The sequence below is a fragment of the Schistocerca nitens genome, chromosome 4, assembly GCF_023898315.1.
Source record: "Schistocerca nitens isolate TAMUIC-IGC-003100 chromosome 4, iqSchNite1.1, whole genome shotgun sequence".
In the NCBI taxonomy this organism is placed as follows: domain Eukaryota; kingdom Metazoa; phylum Arthropoda; class Insecta; order Orthoptera; family Acrididae; genus Schistocerca; species Schistocerca nitens.
Window position 1 is genome coordinate 196,405,048 of NC_064617.1, and position 12,159 is coordinate 196,417,206.

At 38.5% G+C, this 12,159-nt stretch overlaps 1 protein-coding gene across 3 annotated transcripts in view; it reads left to right on the forward strand.

Moving 5' to 3' along the window:
* Positions 1-4,145: 4,145 nt before the first annotated feature.
* The window catches only part of LOC126253247 (uncharacterized protein K02A2.6-like), a 307,108-nt gene continuing 299,094 nt past the window's right edge, over positions 4,146-12,159 (forward strand). Inside the window, exon 1 of one of the 3 annotated variants that reach the window (XM_049954440.1) lies at positions 4,146-4,461. The gene's annotated coding sequence lies outside the window, so the exon portion shown is untranslated. The remainder of the gene's footprint in view (positions 4,462-12,159) is intronic. The other 2 variants (XM_049954445.1, XM_049954443.1) reach the window with 2 other exon arrangements.

Sequence of the window (12,159 nt, forward strand, 5' to 3'; positions counted from 1 at the left end):
CTGCTTTTCTACTAAACTGCAAATTACAGAACCATTCTCTTTTCTCCATGAATTGAGGCCATCCACTAAATACTCTTGCCATTACTCTTCATCTGAATTACAAGAATTTCATTTACCTTTTTGCTTTATAGCCAGATGAATTACTGTTCTGAAGTGACCTAGTGATTTTTATGATTTCACTAACAGATGATCTGGCAAAACTGATATCTGGTGGTGAGGTGTGCAATGTTGCCTTAAATAATTACAATAGATCTGCTTTCAATATTCCATTTTTTGTCACGGTGTTTTCAGTGACTGTTAGGAAAAACTAACTGGATTCATTAGCCAGTGCTAATGCTAATTAGTTGTCTTACTGCTAACGACACCAGGGGGCCAACAATCTCTTCGATTTGTTTGTACATTGTTTCAGAGTAATGTGACAGAAAAGGTAATATCCCAAGTAAAACAAAATGGCCTTGAAATGAGATGAATATGAATTCAAGATTTCCTGCATTAATTGGATATTTGACTAGGATACATCACATCAATGAATTTGAAAGCTACTGACACTCAACCTTTTTTTTTATATATAAAATTTTAAACATTTCAGAAGAAAACTAATTTTAAATGGAAATATTTATTGTTTATCTACTGTTATGTGTAAAAGTTTCCCCTATCTCTAACCAAACCCTTTCACCCTTCTGATGATTCAAAGTATTTGCAATAACCTCTTTGTTCTCCACATTATTATAAGCCATGGAATTAGACACATCTACCTAGTATCACTGCCCTTTTGCCCTGAAAATAGCATTGATGCACAGAATTATGAATTCAGTGAGATACCAAAAGTATTAGGGAGTCATGTTGATATTTGATCACTCAACTCCTGCCCACAAATCACATAAATTTGTTGGAACTGTGTCCAAGATGGGCACATCTCATTTCATGACATCTCAGATATTATCAGCATGTTTGAAGTCAACTGATATAAGCACCCCTATGACTGTGGAGTGTTTCTCCAACTATTGTAGTACAATTGGGAAGTGTGAGAGTACAGGTTGCCTATAACCCACAAAAAAGATCAAACAATCAATATGTGTCCTTTGTTATTTGTTGGTGAGAGATGATAATAAGCACACCACAGGTCCCATTTCATCCTGTGTAAATGTTCACCACTTGAAATTACTTCAACCACATGCCTCAACAGTGCCTATTGGCATGCACAGTGGGTTGCCTCAAGTAATTTTCAATATACTTATAATCTGCAATTGTCATATCTCAGTGACTCAGCAGTCCAGGTGACTTTGTCAATGTGTCAAATGACAGTCTTTAAGTGGCTGTGCGTATCTCTGTGGTCTAGAATGTGTTATGAGCAGAGATAAATGTGCGAGTCAATGGCTTCGGCATGTCATAGTCAGATGGTTGTTCTCAACAGTATGACTTTTCTCCAACAGCTGGCCAGCACTGAGTTGGGAAGTGAGTTGTTGACTATGCCTTGTCTATCCACTGTCGCATACCACAAAAATAAATAACACTCTCTGTCATTAACACTTTGTCCACAGTGGTTATATCTAGCACTGGCAGTTTCCCCTGAAGTAGTCTATATTCCCAATACAGCAGCACACGAAAAACACAACGCTTTAATGGCTTCCTTGACTCAGTGTCCCAATGTTGGACATGCACGATCTTCAATATCAACTGCAGAGAGTTCACACATCTTGCCAATCTTGCATTTGAATGCCTTGCCAGTAGGCAGTACAAAGTCTTACTGATACGACAGTGCAATCATATTCCAAGCCCAGCTATTCAATGTGCTGAGGTGACATGAGTGCTCTCTCTATAATTGCTGATCAGAAGTCTTTTAGTGTGTCATATGATATTTACTGATGATTATTAAAAAAAAAAAAAAAAACATACTGTGCACATGTAATTGGAGAGAAAAAAAAAAAACCTACTCGCCACGCGGCGACAGGAGAAAAAACAAGCAAAAATGAGTATGCGAGGCTTTTCCTGCCGTAGCTTGGTACGTAAATTTTTAACCGTCCATTTATATGTTCAAAAATGGATTATCTTCGTTGATATACATACAGTGCACAGCATGAAAGATGACTGGTGCTTCTTTTCATTCTATCATGCCGAGTACGGCGGCTGGACCCTTATTCTAGAGTGAGGCAGCCTTAGGTTTTACGTGATTGTGATTTTTACTGGTTCCGTAAAACATATTTCATACAGTTATCCACTTGCAATACTTTTTGTACTTGTAATACCGGTCACGTCACTTTGCTTTCATCTAGACAATACACACATAACAGCACGGCCTATTTCTTTCCGTATCCTTCTCCAGTCCGATCTTGTCATCGGAACATCGACACCCAACCTCCCATAATTCTATCCTAAGATGACACATGCTAAAATAAAGAGCTGTGAGTTTGTCCCCAGCTTCAAACATTGTTTGTATAAAAAAATAAGAAAAGTGTAGAGATGATGTGTTCGATAGCATTCGGCTGAAATTTAACAAGCCACATTGAAAATTTTGTCAACTGCTACCTTCCACATAAAATGATTAAGACCAATAAGGTACAATGAAATGAAATATTGTTCTTGACATCCCGTCGGTGTTGAGCTCGTTGGAGACGACATACCGTATTGGATCACTTTTGGCAAAATGTGGATGAAGCATCTTGAAAATTCGTCGCTGTTACATCTAAATTTTCCCATTGACACACACCATGAAAGGCAAATATACTATCAGCCAAGTCAAGATTAGAATTCGACTACGTACAAATAACTTACGATCTTCTGTGATACGGCACGCTACACAAAAGCTTATGCTACCATGGTCCGCCTAACACGAGTATTCGCAGACATTATTGAGTTCCTTTACTAGTCAACAGAACAGCGTGATCATATCTACTCCAACATAGTGGTATTTAGCCGTTTGCCTAAAGGCGGAGATCGTGTGATTCCTGATCCTGACTGCGATTATCTATTTTCAAGTTGTTTGAAGCACTTGATATGATCAGTAATACGGTTACTATGCAGACAAGAAAACATTTGGAACAAGAGGCGGTATTCAATTACCTTCAGAGGGCTGCAGAAACATTTATCGTTCTAAAGTATTGTAATAACCAGTGATAAATTGTTGCCCAATGTGCTCTCGCACTGACATACCCCACCAACACGTTTGTTGGGAGAGGATGCTTGCATTACTGATGTGCTATGACCTCTCTTTGGAAAATGACTATCACTGTACAAAAAATGAAAGAATGAATAATAATAACAATATTTACGGATAAAATTAATCTATTGACCCTTACAGAAAGTCTTACGAAGCTGGAAGAGTGCCTGACGACATAAATAGGATCACCGTAGTTTGTTTGTAGAGATCCGCAGTCTTCCAAAAGACGTGTAGAAAATTGTATTTGTAGTAACAGCTATCTGGATTTCAATACTATCTCCTTGTAAAATAAGAGTTCAACATAGAGGGCTAATTTGTTCTTTCATTGTGTTACTACTGAGTTTCTGTACTTACAATCAATCAATAGCGTTGAAACTACTACAAATTTTGTGGCAATGTACAGGTAATTTTTTGTTACGATACATATTTCATAGAGTTATGAAAGAATTAAAATATAAGCCACATATCGCAACTGTATGCATACTAAGAATATATATTCATTCATAGTAGGTGCGCCTCCTACTCTTACGTGGGCCTAGGCGTGTTAGTAGTGACGTCAGTCTACAGCTGTGTTGTAGATGTCATTGCATTTCAACATTTGAAGAGAATCGTAAGATTCATGTATTTGTGGTTTATTTTCAAATGCCTTTATATCGAGGACTTATAGGGACGAGGTTTTGTGGTACAGACTAAGAAAAATGCTGTTTCACATAAAATTTGGTCGTGTGGTAGTTTGGATGTATTGCTGTCGTCAGTAGCAACTCGTCAACTGTTGTCTGTTACGCCATAAATATGCAGTGTAGCGAGCTAATAATTCTCTTTCGTCAAATGTTTGCAATCAAAGACCTTTTGCGAAGCGTCACACTGCATCAGCGGACGAAATGGTCCTTGAAATAACAGCCGTTTTGGTTAGTTTTGCGGGCTTTATCTAGCTTCAGCTGAAGTGCCCTGAGAGCTTTATCGTTTATTTAGTTTCAAAAAATGTGTGAAATAACGTTGATATTTAAAGGCAGAAGGAGGCATTGGTAGCTGTGCAGTCTGACAATATCACCTCCTTATGAAAGTTCGAAAGTGGTGTTTATAACCCAAGTAGTATTCTCAGATTCTCCTTGGGTATATTTACGTTTTTATTCTGTGCCGGTGAACGCCATATTGACTGTACTGGAAAACAGAGTGGTAGCACGTGGGATAGGATACCAAATACGCCGTTTGCTCTGGACGTACACATATCTGCCTTGAATATTGGATCGAAATTGATGACTGTCATAAGAAATTGTTAAGTGCAAGCTGAACTATTGAGCAAGGTAATAAGATTCCCTACGACGATTTTGTTTTGTTACATTAGTTCATGTTTAAGCGTCATCTGTTGCAGTAAAGTCGAAATAATTAGGAAACATTTTCCCAGGAAGTCCGGTGTGTTAATGTCATTTAAGTATACTTATGTGGCTCTTATTATCGTTAGTCTGGTGAACGTATTTGTCGGTCTGTAGAGCTTTAATGGGTTGTCTTACCTGATGTGGCGTCTGTTACTTCGCTACGTCACGTTCCAAAGCGTTCGTCAACATTGACGTTTATCTGTTCCGATGTCATTCCATTATGATTTTTCGCGATTAATAAATACGTAATTTCATTGTAGAGTGTTAAAGTGATACAGAAGATGAGTAAATGATTTGGGAGAGTAGTGCTTGTTTATAATCGCATATGGCAGTTTTTGCTTGCGACGTGTTGTGGTGGGTGATAACCTTACATTAAAAGAATTCGATAACCAAGAGAAGAATAAATATGCTGTACGCGTCGAAATGAATGTGGTCTTGCTCGAATGTATTAGGCATGTAACACAGAATTTTTTAACATTAGTACATACTAACGTAGAAAGAACAGAGCGCGACCCCTTTAGAAAGTATCCAAAAAAACCAAGACAGTTGTTTTCTTTTTGTTCCATTAGCTTTTATTTCTGGCATTTATATTTCCGTTGCAGATCTTTGCATCTTTAATCTTTAAATCTACGGTCATTTGTTGACAAATGTGTATTTTGGTACCGTTGTCATAAAAATAATAAAAACATGAAAGCACTATTTCACATATTACTTGCGCGAGAGAATGTGGCATTGGAACACACACACACACACTCTGCCCTACCCCATAAAGTATGCGATATTTATGTTCAGGAAAACCTTGTTAGTTGCGCAATGTAGCATCGTAGGGAGTAGGGGGTCGCAAATTATCAGTAATAGAACTTTGATTTTTCCAGTGACATTATGGCATGTAATATTGTGTGTGGGAAACTGCAGATATTGAACAAAATCTGATCGGTGATGACTTAAGACTCTCACCATCTGTTGACATTTCAGAGGATATCAGAACTAAGTTATATACAGGGAGATGTGTGGAGCAAATAATATTGCAGTATTTTATACAGAGCTGCAGCGTATTGATTTAGGTGAAAAAATGGAAAATAATTTTCTTAATGTTGTACTTTTAATAATCAGTAACACAGAGGGCCAAAATGAGCAGCCCAGGAATTGGTTGAGTCTGTTATTCCTGAATAGGGCCTAATTAGATTTGTGTGTAGTTGCAGAATTACTTGTAAAGAATGGCTGGTGTATGTAATGGATAGATAATTTTCTGGTATGCTGCTAGGTTCTTAATCACTGTAGTAAAATTTAATCAAGAACCTGTCTGGGGTAAACCAAAGTATACAAAGGTAAACCAACAAATATACCACAAGATCTTTGACACCATAGACCTATTTTGCTCAGGAATAAGTATGCCAGAGTTGTAAATTTGATCTTTGCTTGACAAATGTTTTGGTTGAGATAGCTCAGCAGTGTGTGCTAAAGCATAAAAGTTAAAACATGCTGATAATGGAAAAAAATTTATTGCTGTGAAGAAACATTCTTTTCTAACTTACCAGATATAACATATAAATAAACTTATAGACACTGCTACAGCAGAGTGTTTGTGTTCTTGTTAGCCCTTAACACCTTCACCTCAGAGTTCCAAGTTACCGATTAAAACTTATGATCAGTATAAAATAAAAGTTTGGATTGTTAGACACAGATAAAATTTCACCTTCATTCCTCAATGTATGTTCTTCCTGATAATCCACTTGTATGCAGAGTTCTTGCAAGTGGTATGTGCTTGGTTTCCTGCAGTTTGAGGAACAGTCCGCTTGGTCAGTAGTCTGTCGCATGTGTATGTAATCCAAACAGTTCTACTCCTGGATATTCACCATGCAAAGGATTTTTGGATGTATTGTGTACCCAGAAAGCCAAAAGCTTTAGAGCAATTAGATGGTACACAAGTGTGTGAATTATGGCTTTGACACATTTTACTGATATACAGCCACACAGTTTAGGACTATTACAAATTATTATGAGGGTACCATCATAGTGGTTAATATTTCTGGTGTAGGTTTATCATAGTTTTGATACTTTTCAGTTCTGTTAATAAAGATGATTTGTGGTCAGGGATCTGTATTACAGCTAATGACATATTTCAGTATAAAGAACTCAAAACTGCTAATTGGTTAGAATTCACTCCACAAAACAAGTTTTGGTATATCTTGAAACACTGTCTAGTGCCATAATTTCTGTTATTATCAAGTCAAAATATGAGGCGGAATTAACATTCTGGAACAAAAGATAATGATCTTGCACAGGTTGAACCCGGTCATAAACATATCAGTGGTATCCATAGAAAGTCGCTCTTTAAAGGCAATGTCAGTGGATATAGAAGTTGAATGTAACAGTGGCAATCGTAGAAAGAGGCATGGTTTGATTGATATAATGCAGAAAATACATGGTGGCCCATGGAAATTAGTATGTTTTCATATGGTTGTTGTGAGATGTAGCCTATATTTATACCAATATAACTTATAGATAACTGTTCTATACACTTTGCAGTAAAAGTTATAGTGGGGCCCGACTTGCAATTTCTGTAATTTATGTGGGATATATGTAGAAGGGGTGAACAGAAACTAAGGTTTCAAAGCCTGTCGTGAAACATGTACCTTTTATTTCATACAACCAAGACAGCCAACTTTTAATACACACATTAGGTTATTTCTCATCTTAGTGTCCATATAGGTTAGGCATGTCACTTCATGGGATGAGTTTGAATATAGCCTCCTGGTAAATATCCTGTCTGTGCTTTTTCTATCATGTTGTCACAGTGTGTTTCACCACCTCATCTGAAGCTAATCATCAGCCTCCTAGGTGGTCCTTCAAGTGAGAAAAAATGGAAAAGTTGCTTTGAGCAAGGTCTGGACTGTAAGGAGGATGGTACATGATGTGACGTGAAACTGCTTCAACAGCATAGTGGTCTTCTTGGCTGTATGAGGTCACATGTTGTTGTGAAGAAAGATGATGACCTCAGTGAAAAGTCCTGGCCATTTCCTCCCGATTCCTTCACACAGTTGTGTCGAGGTCTCGCAGTATCAGTCTGTGGTTACTGTCTGCCTTCCTTCCAAAAACTCCATCAGTATGACACCTGCACTGTCCCAAAACATTGTGGTCATAAACTTTCCGGCAGATGGTGTCACCTTAAACTCCCTTGTGATTGGAGAGGAGGGGTGTTTGCACTCCATTGATGACCACTTACTGCTGGGGTTGTAATGGTGGATCATGTTTCATCACCTGTGATGTCGTGAGGAAAACTATTCCCTTTTGTGATGAACAATTGCAAAAGTTGCAGACTTTGGCCCACTCATATGCTTCTCCTTGTGTTGGTCGGACAGATTTTGTGGAAGACATCAGGAACAAACTCAAAAAAAACTGCAGACTATCGTGAACAGTGTGATGAATATTTCCAAATGACATTCCCAATTCTACCACCATGTGCTGTAATGCTATCCTCCAGTTGCCCTGAATCAGCTCCTCCATCTGAGGTGTGCTCAAATCAGTTGATGTGCTGGGTCAGCCACTGTGATCCTCCTTCATGACATTTTCTGGAAATACGGAAGCGTCCGATCCCGCCCCTCTGCTTTGACCCATGACGTCACAAATATGACGGAAACGACCATAAACCACGATTCCAATATGGCGCATATAAAGTCGTTATGTACACATTGTGAGGACGAAAATACATAGAAAAACAAACACACACACTTTCCACAAGAAGCGTAATGACACTAACGGGACAAGCGCGGGAAATGGGGTGTTTTGGGTGGGGGGCAAACTAAATATAAACAAATTTAGACGCCCACCCCCATACAAAACCACACAAAAAGACGAAAAAAACCGACATCACAAAACTACCAAATACCACTAAACAATATCATCTGGAATCTGACACTTCCCTTGACCTATATAGCTCAACAGCAGCTCCCGATCCCATAAATTATGATCAAACACTTCCCTTGGCCTATATAGCTCAAAAACATCTCCTGATACCAACATACACAGCCACACATCGGGATCGAACACTTCCCTTGACCTGCGCACTTAATTTTATCCATCATATCCATTCCTAAACAAAAACAACTGATTAATTTTACTAAAATTACCACACGACGTACAGCGAACACTAAATTAACCATCACACAAAATCGTTAACTCACTGAAACGAATTCCACTACAAACACAGCTGACACACTAACAATTCTGGATAATGAGCAAAAGCAAACTGAGCCCATTACACCACACGAACGAAAACCCTGAACATACCACCAGAGAGCACAACAAACCACTACACGACGACATCTAAAAACACGCCACACTCAAACCAAACTCCGCACCGTCATGACGACACACACGGCAACACCCTTACGTCACAGGTCAAAGCCAACGCGTGGGATCGGACGCTTCTCTCAACCCCATTTTCTCTATCGGGCACAGACTTAGACACCCTTCTGCAAAATGCTGATGAGAACTTAGTATCTCTGTAAACCCCTACCAGTTGCTTGACAGTTTCCACTGCAGTTACATGTTTAGCTCACAGAAATCGAATAACTGAGCGGATTTCTTTGCAAGACCATATTTCCAAATGAGTCATCATTTGTGCATCCTTGCAAGTAGTACTGTAGGTGTTTGCTGAAACTCTGCAAAGTTGCCAAAGCATGTTTCAGAATTACTGCACACTACTAATTCCTCCATAACAGATGAATCTCCAGGAATATCGGCCTTCTAACTCTAGTTCCTGATCACCCCTTGTATATAATATGCATCAAAATACTTGTCGGAGACTTGGTCATTATGTAATGAGCGTTCTCTGAATTTACCGTGCAGTTTAAATTTTTGTAATGAAAAGTGCATTAAATATAGTAACATGCATTTAGATGTATCATGATCACAAACATTAAGCTATGCTACAGGTCAGTCCGTTACCATAACCTTTATTTGGCTTTGACATTTGTTTGCTTTGCCATCTATCAACCAAATGATCACCTTTCTGCCTAACCTAGACCTCGGGCTCTGCTCCAGTTCGTCACTGCAACCAAGATTTTGGGGGGAGGGTGTTAGAGGTGGGGTGTCCAATATGACACAGTAACCCACACTGCCATTACAGAGAAGCCAAAAACAAGTTTATACTTAAAAATTACAATACACAAATGGTTTGGCGATGCGTGGCTAAAGTTTCTCATTAGGTTCTCAGTAATTTCTTGAGGAACAACTGCTCTCTCTCTCTCTCTCTCTCTCTCTCTCTCTCTCTCTCTCTCTCTCTCTCTCTCTCTCGATTGCAGCTTTCAACTCTTCAGAGTTGTCTAGTTTCCATCGGGGGATTGGGGGGGGGGGGGGGGGGGGAATGAAAAACTAATTGTTCTCGAGATGACCAAAAAAATCAGAGGCTGAAAGATCAGGTGATCATGCTAGCCGCTAGCTGTAGGATATCACCGAATTGTGAGAGTAATCAATGTGGAAAGTGGCACCTCAGTATGGGCTGTAGTCGTATCTTGCTGAAACCCTATTTTATTAAGACGGTGATGTCCCTGCAACTGTGCAATGAAGAAATTATTTAATCAAAGCAGCATACCACTTGGAATTGACACTCGCCAGCCAGCTATTTTTGACTTAAAAAAATATCTGGCCTAACAGTTCCATTGGACTCGAATAGCACACTAGACGATGATGATCCAGGGGTACCATGGGCTTTTTTTTTTATGAATGAGTTGGGGTTTGTGCCTGAGTGTTAGCTGAGGTTTTTATTTTGTTTTTAAAACCTGTTCCAATGAAAGTTCACCTCATCAGACATCACATGATTTGTTGGAAATGTATCATAGGTCAATTCTGTCCAGTAATGTTATGCAGAAATTGCACGTACTCACTTTATCTCCCGGCTGTAACTGTTGAGCCACTTGCAGCTTCTGTGAGGAATTTGTAATGTTATGAAATGGTGATGGGCGGATCGCTATGGACTTTGGTGCAGAGCTGCACAAACTAGCCTGATATTTTCCGGCACTCAAACTGTCATTTGAGATCCCTTATTCTTCACATTGGTTACAGAACCTATCTCACACCTTGTTGTTTCCTCCTGTATGGAACATGAAAATGGCGGTCCCTTACAGGGCTCACTGCACACAGTACAGCTGTAACGCTAAGCACTCGATGGAACACATCCACAGCCTCAATATGCACCTGCTCTGGCTTATATTCCATACTTAACTGAATGGCATATTATATGGGTCTGATAAGATGTGGTAGATGGTATGATCACATCTCCATCTTAGCGATGTGACCAACTGAAAAATGTACTATTTACTATGGCCACCATTGTAGTTGCAAGTTTCAATGGAGATTGTTTGTGTTGTCTGTGATTATCTTTCAATCTTAGGTGAGAAACATGCGAAGTTGATGATGATATGAAAGAGTTGGCTAACAATGTTAAGTGCAGATGATAAAAAGAACAAAGAAATGGTTTGATTTCTGTTAGTAGCCAATATACTTTAACTTCAGCACACACATCAAGAGTCGATCATTAATATTACAATTTAGTGTAATTTTATAGTATGCCACACACAAACAGTTGTGTATAATAGCACCATCTACACTGATTCAGTGATTAAAACATATAACAATATATTATCCTCTTAACAAAATTAAAGTTATAGTAAGTAAGAGCAGCAGTGTAAATAAAGACATCTATACAAAACACGGCAGAACTGGAGGTAACATAGTATAATTAATGGAAAACAATGCTGTTCAGAAAAGTAAAGTACAAAGTAAAACTTCTAATCAAATAGACTTGTGCGTCCCAATGTATTGTTTGTTGCTCGATTAGATGTCCAGGTGGTTGTTTGTAGACTATATGTAACACGACATATGTTCATGAACTTTTGCACACGAAATTGCTTCTAGTGTAAATACTGTCTTGACGGAAATTATCTCATATTCTATCCCCTCACAATTATCAACTTTCATTTTATAAATCTTGTGATATGTTTGCTCAATTAGTGGTGGTGAGACATTTTTCTGTTTAGTTACGTAAATAGTTTGTGACATGCCCACTCATCTTCCCTTACCCCATCCTTGTGCAACCTCGTACTGAGGTTTTATTCTCCATTCAGAGACGGTAGAACTTCTTACTTTATTCGTTCCGCAGAAGTAGACATTTTATGTAGAAATTGTGATAGTTTTGCTGCTCTGGGAGTTCTCAAGTGGTAAACCTCCAAATTGAAATGTGAAATTATGGCATGTTTCATTAATTTTTAATTTGTTGTAACACACATTTGTTGAAACAACTCAGTTGGTGTTGAATGAGAAAGGTTAGTGTGATGAGCTTCTTTTATAACATTAATACCCCTTTATTTACCCAACTCGAGTAAACTGTAATTGGTTAATACCAAAAGCTTTGGTTCAGTCATGTAACATTTCAGCCTAGAATTCTGACTTGTTTAAGCAGCTCTGTCAAGTCAGTAGAACATGTTCTTCACCTGTCTATGTGCCACACCTCCCAGTCTGCTACACCATCCTCTGTTTCAAATGCCTGTAAAAACTCATTTCTTATATCTTAGTGCCATGAGATGATTAATCTAAACAACTCAAAGCAATGAGTAAAAAATATTA